The sequence below is a fragment of the Camelus dromedarius genome, chromosome 16, assembly GCF_036321535.1.
Source record: "Camelus dromedarius isolate mCamDro1 chromosome 16, mCamDro1.pat, whole genome shotgun sequence".
Lineage (NCBI taxonomy): Eukaryota > Metazoa > Chordata > Mammalia > Artiodactyla > Camelidae > Camelus > Camelus dromedarius.
Window position 1 is genome coordinate 7,304,625 of NC_087451.1, and position 9,435 is coordinate 7,314,059.

General features: G+C 33.6%; 1 pseudogene; it reads right to left on the reverse strand.

Annotated features, from left to right (window-relative positions):
* Positions 1–1,041: 1,041 nt before the first annotated feature.
* Positions 1,042–1,401, reverse strand: LOC116157884 (large ribosomal subunit protein eL42-like; annotated as a pseudogene).
* Between the last annotated feature and the right edge of the window lie 8,034 nt (positions 1,402–9,435).

Below are 9,435 nucleotides of genomic sequence, written 5' to 3' on the forward strand. Positions count from 1 at the left end.
TTGTTTGTTTCAGTTTGTTTCATTTTCTTTTTAATAATAATATATATTGAACTTTATTTCAATGGGGTATTTTTTTAATGTTCCTACTTTGAAGATTTCCAATGAATTTGCTTACCTTTGAGAATGGATTCTGAACCAGTTGACTGAATATAGACCCATTACACAGACATATTGACACACACAAAAAGCATAGTGTAGTGCTGTGTGTCTCAAGTTGAATGTGCACATGAATCACCTGGGGAGTCTCATTAAATGAAAATTCTGATTTAGGAGGTCTGTTTCAGGGCCTGGATTCTGCACCCCTAACAAACAATATCCATACTGCTGCTCCACAGACCACACTTTGAGCAACAGGGCTTACTCGAATAAGTAAGTAAGTGTAAGCCCCAATATGCTTTCACTTCAGAATTCTTTATATGATTTCTCCATTGCCCTTTTATTTTTAATATTACAGAAGAAAAAGCTTAAAACTTTATGTTGCCTCATCTTCTTACTGTTCTTTCGGATTCGTACTTTTCTTATGAGGATGACACTAGGTTTCTTTATCTTGAAGCCCTAAATTTTCTTCTAGCTACATCCAGATATGTTTCCAAATAATTCTACTTGTTAGTCAAATAGACTTTTATCTATAGAGTCAAGGCTTTCCATTTTTCCCTTAATACTTTAAAACTATTTTTCTATTCTTTTTCAATATTCTGCAATTTCATTGGATTGCCAGATGCTATCATTTAAGTTGTTTGTCTTTTTTATTTATTGTTAATTCTTTTTTGTTCTTAAGTTCTAGAATTACAGAAATATGACTTTTTATTTGAACTTTCACTATTCTGAATTTAGTAAAGTTGTATTTTTTTCCTGCTCTCTTATTTTCTTCTTTGTAATTATCCTAGTAAGGGGACTAGTATTGGTTTTTTTCCATAGATTTAATTTTTTCATAAATGTGAGATTAAAACAAAAGATCAAATATGTTTTTATATATATATTTTTTTAGAGTAAGAATATCACTGTATTTTTTCTTATAAAGGCATTTTTTTTTGTATAGCTTCAACATTTTCCTCTTAAAAATAAAAGAATAAAAGATTCACAAAACTGGATCACTTGATCCTTTCTCTTCTTATCTCCTCTGAGTTCAAAATGCTTGCATCACTTAATGGCCAGCATCCTCTTGGATCTGCAGTTGGGCTCAACACATTTAGGTCTCAACATGATCTTCTTTGTGGTTTTAGCCTTCTTCTGGAAAACTGGCTTTGTTTGCCTGCTATAGCCACTCTGCTTCCCATCATAGCATCTCTTTCCTGGGGCATACAGGGAATCCTTGCCCTTCTCAAAATGGATCAGTTTGTGAGGCTGATGCTTTCCACACTTCTTAGAGAAACTTCTTCAGATTTTAGGTATGTTGACCATTTTTGTGGTAGAGCTGTCTTCACGATGAGAACTAGTCCAGCCCAGGTCCTGGGCTCTGAGGACTCTGACAGGGACTGCTACCACCATGCACTCGGCTTACCAGGAAGCTCAGTGTCCATTTTATATATATATATATATAAACACACACACACACATATATACATACATATATATATATATATATATACACACACACACACACACATACATATATATATATATATATATATATCAATAGATACAGAAGAAAATTTGATAAAATTCAACATCCATTTATGATAAAAACTCTTACCTAAGTGGATATGGACAAAACACATCTCAACATAATAAAAGCTATTTATGACAAACCTATAGCAGGCATAATACTCAATGATGAAAAGCTGAACGCCTTTCCACTAAAATCTGGAACAAGACAAGGATGCCCACTCTCACCACTTCTATCCAATATGGTATTGGAAGTCCTAGCCATAGTATTTAGGCAAGAAAAAGAAATAAAATTGATTCAAAGTGGAAAAGGAGCAATTGTCATTATATGTGGATGATATGATACTTAATACAGAAAACCCTAAAAGCTCCACATAAAAACTATTACAGCTAATAAAACTATTTGACAAGGAAGCAGGATACAAGGTTAACATACAGAAATCATTGGCATTTCTTTACACTAACAATAATATCTGAAAAGGAAAGTAAAGAAACAATCCCTTTTAAAATTTCATCTAAAAAAATAAAATACTTAAGAATAAATCTGACCAAGGAAGTGAAAGACTTATATGTAGAGAACTACAAGACATTGATTAAGAAAAGTAAAGATGACTTAAAGAACTGGAAAGACACCTCATGTTCTTGGATTGGGAAAGTTAATATTCTTAAAATGGCCATACTACCCAAAATAATCTACATATTTAATGTGATTAAATTACTCAGGATATTTTTCACAGAATTGGAACAAATAATCCTAAAATTTATACAGAATCACAAAAGACCCAGAATTGCCAAAGCAGTACTGAATAAAAAGAATGAAGCTGAAGGAATAACCCTCCCAGACTTCAGACAATACTACAGAGCTACAGTAATCAAAACAGCATAGTATTGGTACAAAAACAGACATATGAATCAATGGAATAGAATAGAGAGCCCATAAATAAATCCACACAATTTTGGTCAATTTATCTTTGACAAAGTAGACAAGAGCATATAATGGACTAAAGACAATCTCTTCAGAAACGGTGTTAGGAAAACTGGACAGCTGTATGTAAATCAATGAAGTTAGAACACTCCCTCACACCACACACAAAAATAAACTCAAAATGGCTTAAAGACTTCAACATAAGACAAGACACAATAAACCTCTTACAAGAAAACATGGGCAAAACATTATCCTACATAAATCTCAGCAATGTTCTACTAAGATAATCTACCCAAACAATAAAACTAAAAGCAAAAATAAGCAAATGGGTCCTAATTAAACTTATAAGCTTTTGCACAGCAAAGGAAACCATAAGCAAAACAAAAAGATAACCTACAGAATGGGAGAAAATATTGGCAAAAGATGAGACTGACAAGTGCTTAATTTCCAGAATATGTAAATGGCTCACACAACTTAATAACCAAAATACAAACAACCCAATCTAAAAATGGGCAGAAGACCTAAACAAGTAATTCTCCAAGGAAGAAATACAAATGATAAATAGGCACATGGAAAAATGCTCAATATCTCTAATTATCAGAGAAATGCAAATCAAAACTACAATGAGGTATCACCTTACACTAGTCAGAATGGCCATCATTCAAAAGTCTATGAACCATAAATGCTGGAGAGGGTGTGGAGAAAAGGGAACCCTCCTACACTTCTGGTGGAATGTAGTTTGGTGCAGCCACTGTGGAAAACAGTATGGAGATTCCTCAAAAGACTAAAAATAGACTTACCATATGATCCAGCAAGCCCACACCTGGGCATATATCCAGAGAGAACTTTAATTAAAAAGATAAATGCACCCCATGTTCATAGCAGCACTATTTACAATATAGCCAAGACATAGAAACAGCCTAAATGTACATCAACAGATGAGTGGATAAAGAAGTGTGGTATATTTATACATTGGAATTCTAGTCAGCCATAAAAAATAATAAAATAATGCCATTTGCAGGAATAAGGATGGACCTGCAGAATGTCATTGTGAGTGAAGTTAGCCAGAAAGAGAAAGAAAAATACCATATGATATCACTTATATGTAGAATCTAAAAAAAAAAAAAAAAGACAAAGTATTTACAAAACAGAAACAGACTCACAGACATAGAAAACAAACTTATGGTTACCTAGGGGGCTGGGGTTTGGAAGAGATAAATTGGGAGTTCAAGATTTGCAGATACTAACTATTAGATACATATATGCAATAAACAACAAGTTTTTACTATATAGCTCAGGGACCTATATTCAATATCTTATAGTAACTTATGGTTAAAAAGAATATGAAAATGACTATATATATGTTCCTATATGACTGAAGTGCTGTACACCAGAAATTGACACAATGTTGTAAACTGACTGTACTTCAGTAAAAATATATTTTTAAAACATTAAGAAAATCACTTCTTTGATAATCTTTTTATCATTATTTTATAAAATTTATATCTAGTTACAGAATTTCAAGAACTGAATTTATAATTGCTATATTCTTATTTTACATAATTACTCCTCTGCAACCTTACAAATAATTTTCAAACTAGATAGCAATCAATATATTGTCACCCCATAGATAAGAGAGTTTTGATCTAAGATTTAAATTGGTGCTTGTTTATACAATGGTTTGTGAGTCTTCATAAAGTAAATAAATTAGAGGCTGTCCTCAGTAATTATAAATTCAATTATTACATTTCTATAACTTTTTGATAAATGACAAATCTCATAAATTAGTCCAAAAAGAATTTTCTAGTTTATAATTGGATATCGCCAGGGAGGTTAAAAACATAAAAAAACAGAGAGAGAGAAAAAGAGAGCTCTAATGGAAGAAAGTGTGGCTCCTTTTAGTCAAGAGTACTAAAGGAGGTTATTTTGGGAGAAAAATGGTTGAATTTCCAGTTTTATAGTCATGTTATTTCAGCCATTGTGATTTTAAGAACTTAGACCTTTAATTTTTTCTTTTACAAATATTAGAAAAGAATAGACAAGTGTCTATTCTCAAAATAGACATATTTGAGAAAAATATACATATATACCTAATTTCTAAAGAATTTTGGATTAGAACTAAATAATTATGGGTAGCTATTCAGAAGTATTCACTATCAGAATGATTATGAGCTCTTTTTTGTCTTATTTGTGTGAAGACTGTTAATTTTGATACAGTTTCGTTTCTTTTCCCAAAGTTCGGTACTTATCAGCTATTAAATATTTAAAAAACCTAAATGTCTCAAAAGACTGCATTGTAAAGTCAATGCTATGCTGTTTTTTAGGAAATCAAGTCCTGACAGGTTTCTCAAATTGTAGCCACAGTATATATATTTTTTTATCCTTCGATAATAAGTTTTTTATCTGGTGATTATAACATGTCCGTAAGTTAAGGAATTAAAACCGCAGCTCTGTAAAAGCATGTAGATCAATATAATCAAAGCAGTGGAGTGGTGAGGTGAGCTCATGGAAAATTCTTCTAGAAAGACAATATGATCCCCAGTCCTTTTATCTTTGACACATGAATATACTAATGTTCTTCCCACTTTTTTTCTGCCTTATCATAACTGCTACATATCCTAGACTGTCTGAAATGTTTGCAAGCATCTAAACTTAAGAACTAAAAATGTTTCAGGCCTTTTCTAGAGTCTCTTTCCAACAGTACTGATGTGTCTTCCGTATTCATGATTATGCACTGAGGGATCAACATGTTTCTGTCAATATTTAGTAAAGACATTAAATATTTTAGGCCTTGTGGGCCATGAGATGTGTGTTGCCACTACTCAAATCTACCATTGTAGGACAAAACCAGCCACAGGCAATACATAATTAAATCAGTGTACCTGTGTTTCAATAAAACTTTATTTATGAATAATAAAATTTGAATTTCATACAATTTTTAAACATCGTGTAATATTATTTTTTCTTTTTTTTCCAATAATTTAAAAATGTAAACACTACTCTTAGCTTGTGGGCCATACAAAAGAGGCTGGCAGTGGTCCATAGTTTGGACCTCTGTTTCATCTTATCTGCCCAACACATCCTTATTAACAAATCCAACAAAATTACAAATTGAAAATTACAGATTATCTGTTTTTCCTTTTAGAGTTACTCAAAAACAATGAGAAACACAAGTATTACATGCACAGACTACTAAGGATCTATTTATTCTTTGTGAGGAATTTGAAATGAAAACAACCCCAAGCCCTCTTCCTTGATCACGTATCCCAATGAAATAAGTACAATGACATGAGCTGTCACCTGGGCAAAGTGTGCTGACATTAGGCTAAGACCATCCATGACATCAATTTCAAAATAGGAGTGAATTTGTCACTACATATAAATGCACACTGTCCTTTGTTTAGCACATCTTGCATGTACGCATCCATTCAACCAGTATTTATTAAGCTCTTATTATGCAGCAAGCTTAGTGTTAGGAGCAGGGAACACTGTTTGCCTTTAAGGTGCTTATGTTTTAATGAAAGACTGCTTTAGAAAAGAGAAAAGAAACTACCCTCCCAGAAAAACAAATAAATTAAAGAGTTAAATTTATAAATATTATAAAGAAATTGAGTAATGGACTGAAAAAATATAAAAATAAGGTTGGAGTTCCTTTAGATAGCATGGTTAGATGAAGTAGTTCTGAGGAAATGGCAATCAAGGTAGAATCTTGCAACTGTTTCCCATCAGAGCTGCTCTTTGCAGTAATGATAACAACATGGATTATCCCTTTTAATTCTCATAGAAACTTTATGACAAAAGAAGATATTAAAGGCCAGGGAAGTTTAATTTCCCAATACCACAGAATAGTGAGTCCTGGTCAAATCATCATTTGAACCCAAGTGACTTAATTCAAAGTGGACATGCTTAAACTAAACTACCTCACTGCATCATTCCAAGAACACAAATCAGTCATAGACCATTCTCTAGCAATAACTTTTGAATAAATTCTGTAATTTCTTGTTTCATATCGCTGCCATTCCTGGTACTCTTCTATTCTAAAGACCACATTTCTACAATAAATGTGTTATACATTCTGTTGGGTTGAATCTAGTCTTAGACTCAAGCAACTTAGCATATGAATGCTACAACCGTGGTATAATCAGTCTAAAATTTAAATTTTGGAGGACAATCTTACATGCCTTATCTCCAATATTTTATGAGAAGTCAATCTAATACACAGGAGTGTGTTTTTGATCTTTTATTCAAATCCTGTTGTTCTTGCCAGGTAGAGGTCTAAACTTATTCTCATTTATTTTCTGTTCGTGTTTCTGTATTCATTGTACAGAAGATTCTTAATACAGTTGCCAATACTGCATAGTAGTCATTATCCTCAAAGGTACTAAAGATGAATCTTAATGCTACCACAAATATTGAATTTCTTCTATTATTTGTTTATGTGTTCCATTGATTCTCCCTGCAGTGGCAAAATTTGGGACGCTGGTTAACTCTCCCTAGGTTACTATTTGAAGTTGTAGTTTTATCTATTTTGTTATTCCCTGGTTTGAATACACATTGATTTTAAGTGAGTTCATAGCCTCTTACAAGTCCTCGAGTTTATTATACTTGATGCTTAGTATAACAATATTGATTTCCTAACCAAACATTTTAATTTCCCTGTGTGGGTATATTGAGCAAAAGACTTGGGAGCATATGTTTCTAGTATTTCCTTCAGATAGTAGGCAATGAAAGATAAGTACAAACCCTGGGTTCCCACTTGTAATTTATTTACATGATGCACCTGATACTCAGTTGAAGCAAACGGCAGCATTGCACTTCCTACAACATCTCCAATTAGAGAAAAGGCTGAGCAGCAGGGAAGTAGTGAATAATTCTGAGGCATGCTAGGTTATAATGCAAACTCTTTCCAAGGCAAACTCCATCCCTGGTTCCCTTGAAAGTCAGAGTGCATCCAACACACAAGAATTTAGTATAACCTGCTTCCTACTGGAGCATTTCCCAGAAGACTTGTACAAAAGAAATTCAGAACTAAAAACACTATACCAGAGCATAAGCTGGCAAGACATAGCTTTGCAGATTTCCCTCCTTGGAGGAAACAAAAAAGTAGATTGAAGGTGGATTATTTTTTATTTTACTTTTTAATTATTATTATTTCTCTTTCAGTTGTTGACATCATGTAAAAAATGGTTATCCTTGCCTCAGATTACTTACACAATACTCTGAACATGTGATACTTTTTGCAGTCTTCTTGTCTGCTCACAGAATTTATATTTTAAAAATCATACGTAATATGAGTGCTTACATAAATAACATTCAAGATAGATATTTTGCAAATAACACAGAGAAGTTTTCAAGGATTTTTTAAAAATTTGCACTTACCCCATGCCATAAGGAACTTGTACAATATACGTGGTAGGTATATGGAAAGTCAGTGACCTGTGCATATATGCAGGCTGAGTTGTGTCTCCCCAAAATTTATATTGAAGTCCTAACCCCCAGTGCCTCAGAATGTATTTACTTTGGGAGACAGGGCCTTACAGAGTTAATAAGTTTAAAATGAGGCCTTTACAATGGAACCTAATCCAATCTCATTCAGGTCCTTATAAGTAAAGAAAATTAGGACTCACTGAGAGACACTAGTAAGGGCCATGAGAGGGCTCAGCTAGAAGGTGGCCACCTGCAAGCCAAGGTGACGGGCGTCAGAAGAAACCAGACCAGCTGACACATTGATGATCTTGGATTTCAAGCCTCCAAAACAGTGAGGAAATAAATTGCTGGGTTTTTTTTTTTTTTTAAGTTACCCAGTCTGTGACAGTTTGTTACAGCAGCCTGAACACACTGATAATACTTACTGTCCTCTAAAACAAATCTTCCGTAAGGTATGATGAAGAAGGTCAGTAGTCCTGGGCCCTGAGAATTGGGGAAAGACAAGAAGGGGCAGTAAACCAAGGATTTAGCCAGTAATTTCTGGTCTGGCCTACCAGATGGCAATAAAATCAGTCCAGGTGCATATGACTAGTGACTCTCCAAAGCACCTCTTTGGAGAGTGGAACTGTCCTCTCTCTCTTTATATTAGAAACTTTATTCCGATTTTCCCTTCTGTGAGCAGCTTTGCACCCTTAAGGATTATTTGAATTATTTTTACTTTAGCAGATTATAGTTGCATAACAAATATTTAAGGGAAAAGAGGAGCATCCCCAGAGCAAGCTCCACATGCAAGCCAAGAGAAGTATTAGCATTTCTTACTGTTTCCTTACAAGATAATATGTGATGATTGGACAGTTTCTTGACATACTGATGTCGCTTTTTGTTCATTTTTACCAAGTAATTAAGTCTGTAGCAGCAAAAAGACTTGGTATATTATAGTCAGAGTCACATCTTAATGGATTCACTAGGGGAAACATAAAATACTTTGTAAACACAAAGACAAGGTGTTCTGGCCTGTTATCATAATCAGCAAGATTTCCAGAGGTGTTATTTTTATGCTTAGCTAGTGAAGCTTGTTTCAAAGGATATACATGGCAGTGATTTCAAAAACGGAAAGAAAACAAAAGAGAGAGAGAGAGAGAGAGAGAGAAGAAAGAAAAAGAAAGAAAGAAAGAAAGAAAGAAAGAAAGAAAGAAAGAAAGAAAGAAAGAAAGAAAGAAAGAAAGAAAGAAAGAAAGAAAGGAAGGAAAGAAAGAAAGAAAGAAAAGAGAAAGAAAGAGAAAAAGAAAGGAAGAGAAAAAAGGAAAGGAAGGAAGGAAGAGGGAGAGAGGAGGTAGGAAGGGAGAGAGAAAGAAATAAGAAGAAGGGAAAAAAAAGGGAAGGAGATAATAGAAAGGTGGATTTTCAAATCAGGCTGCCTGCATTCCAATCTGACTCTACCACTTAACCAGAATCTGTGGCATCTGTGACAAATAACA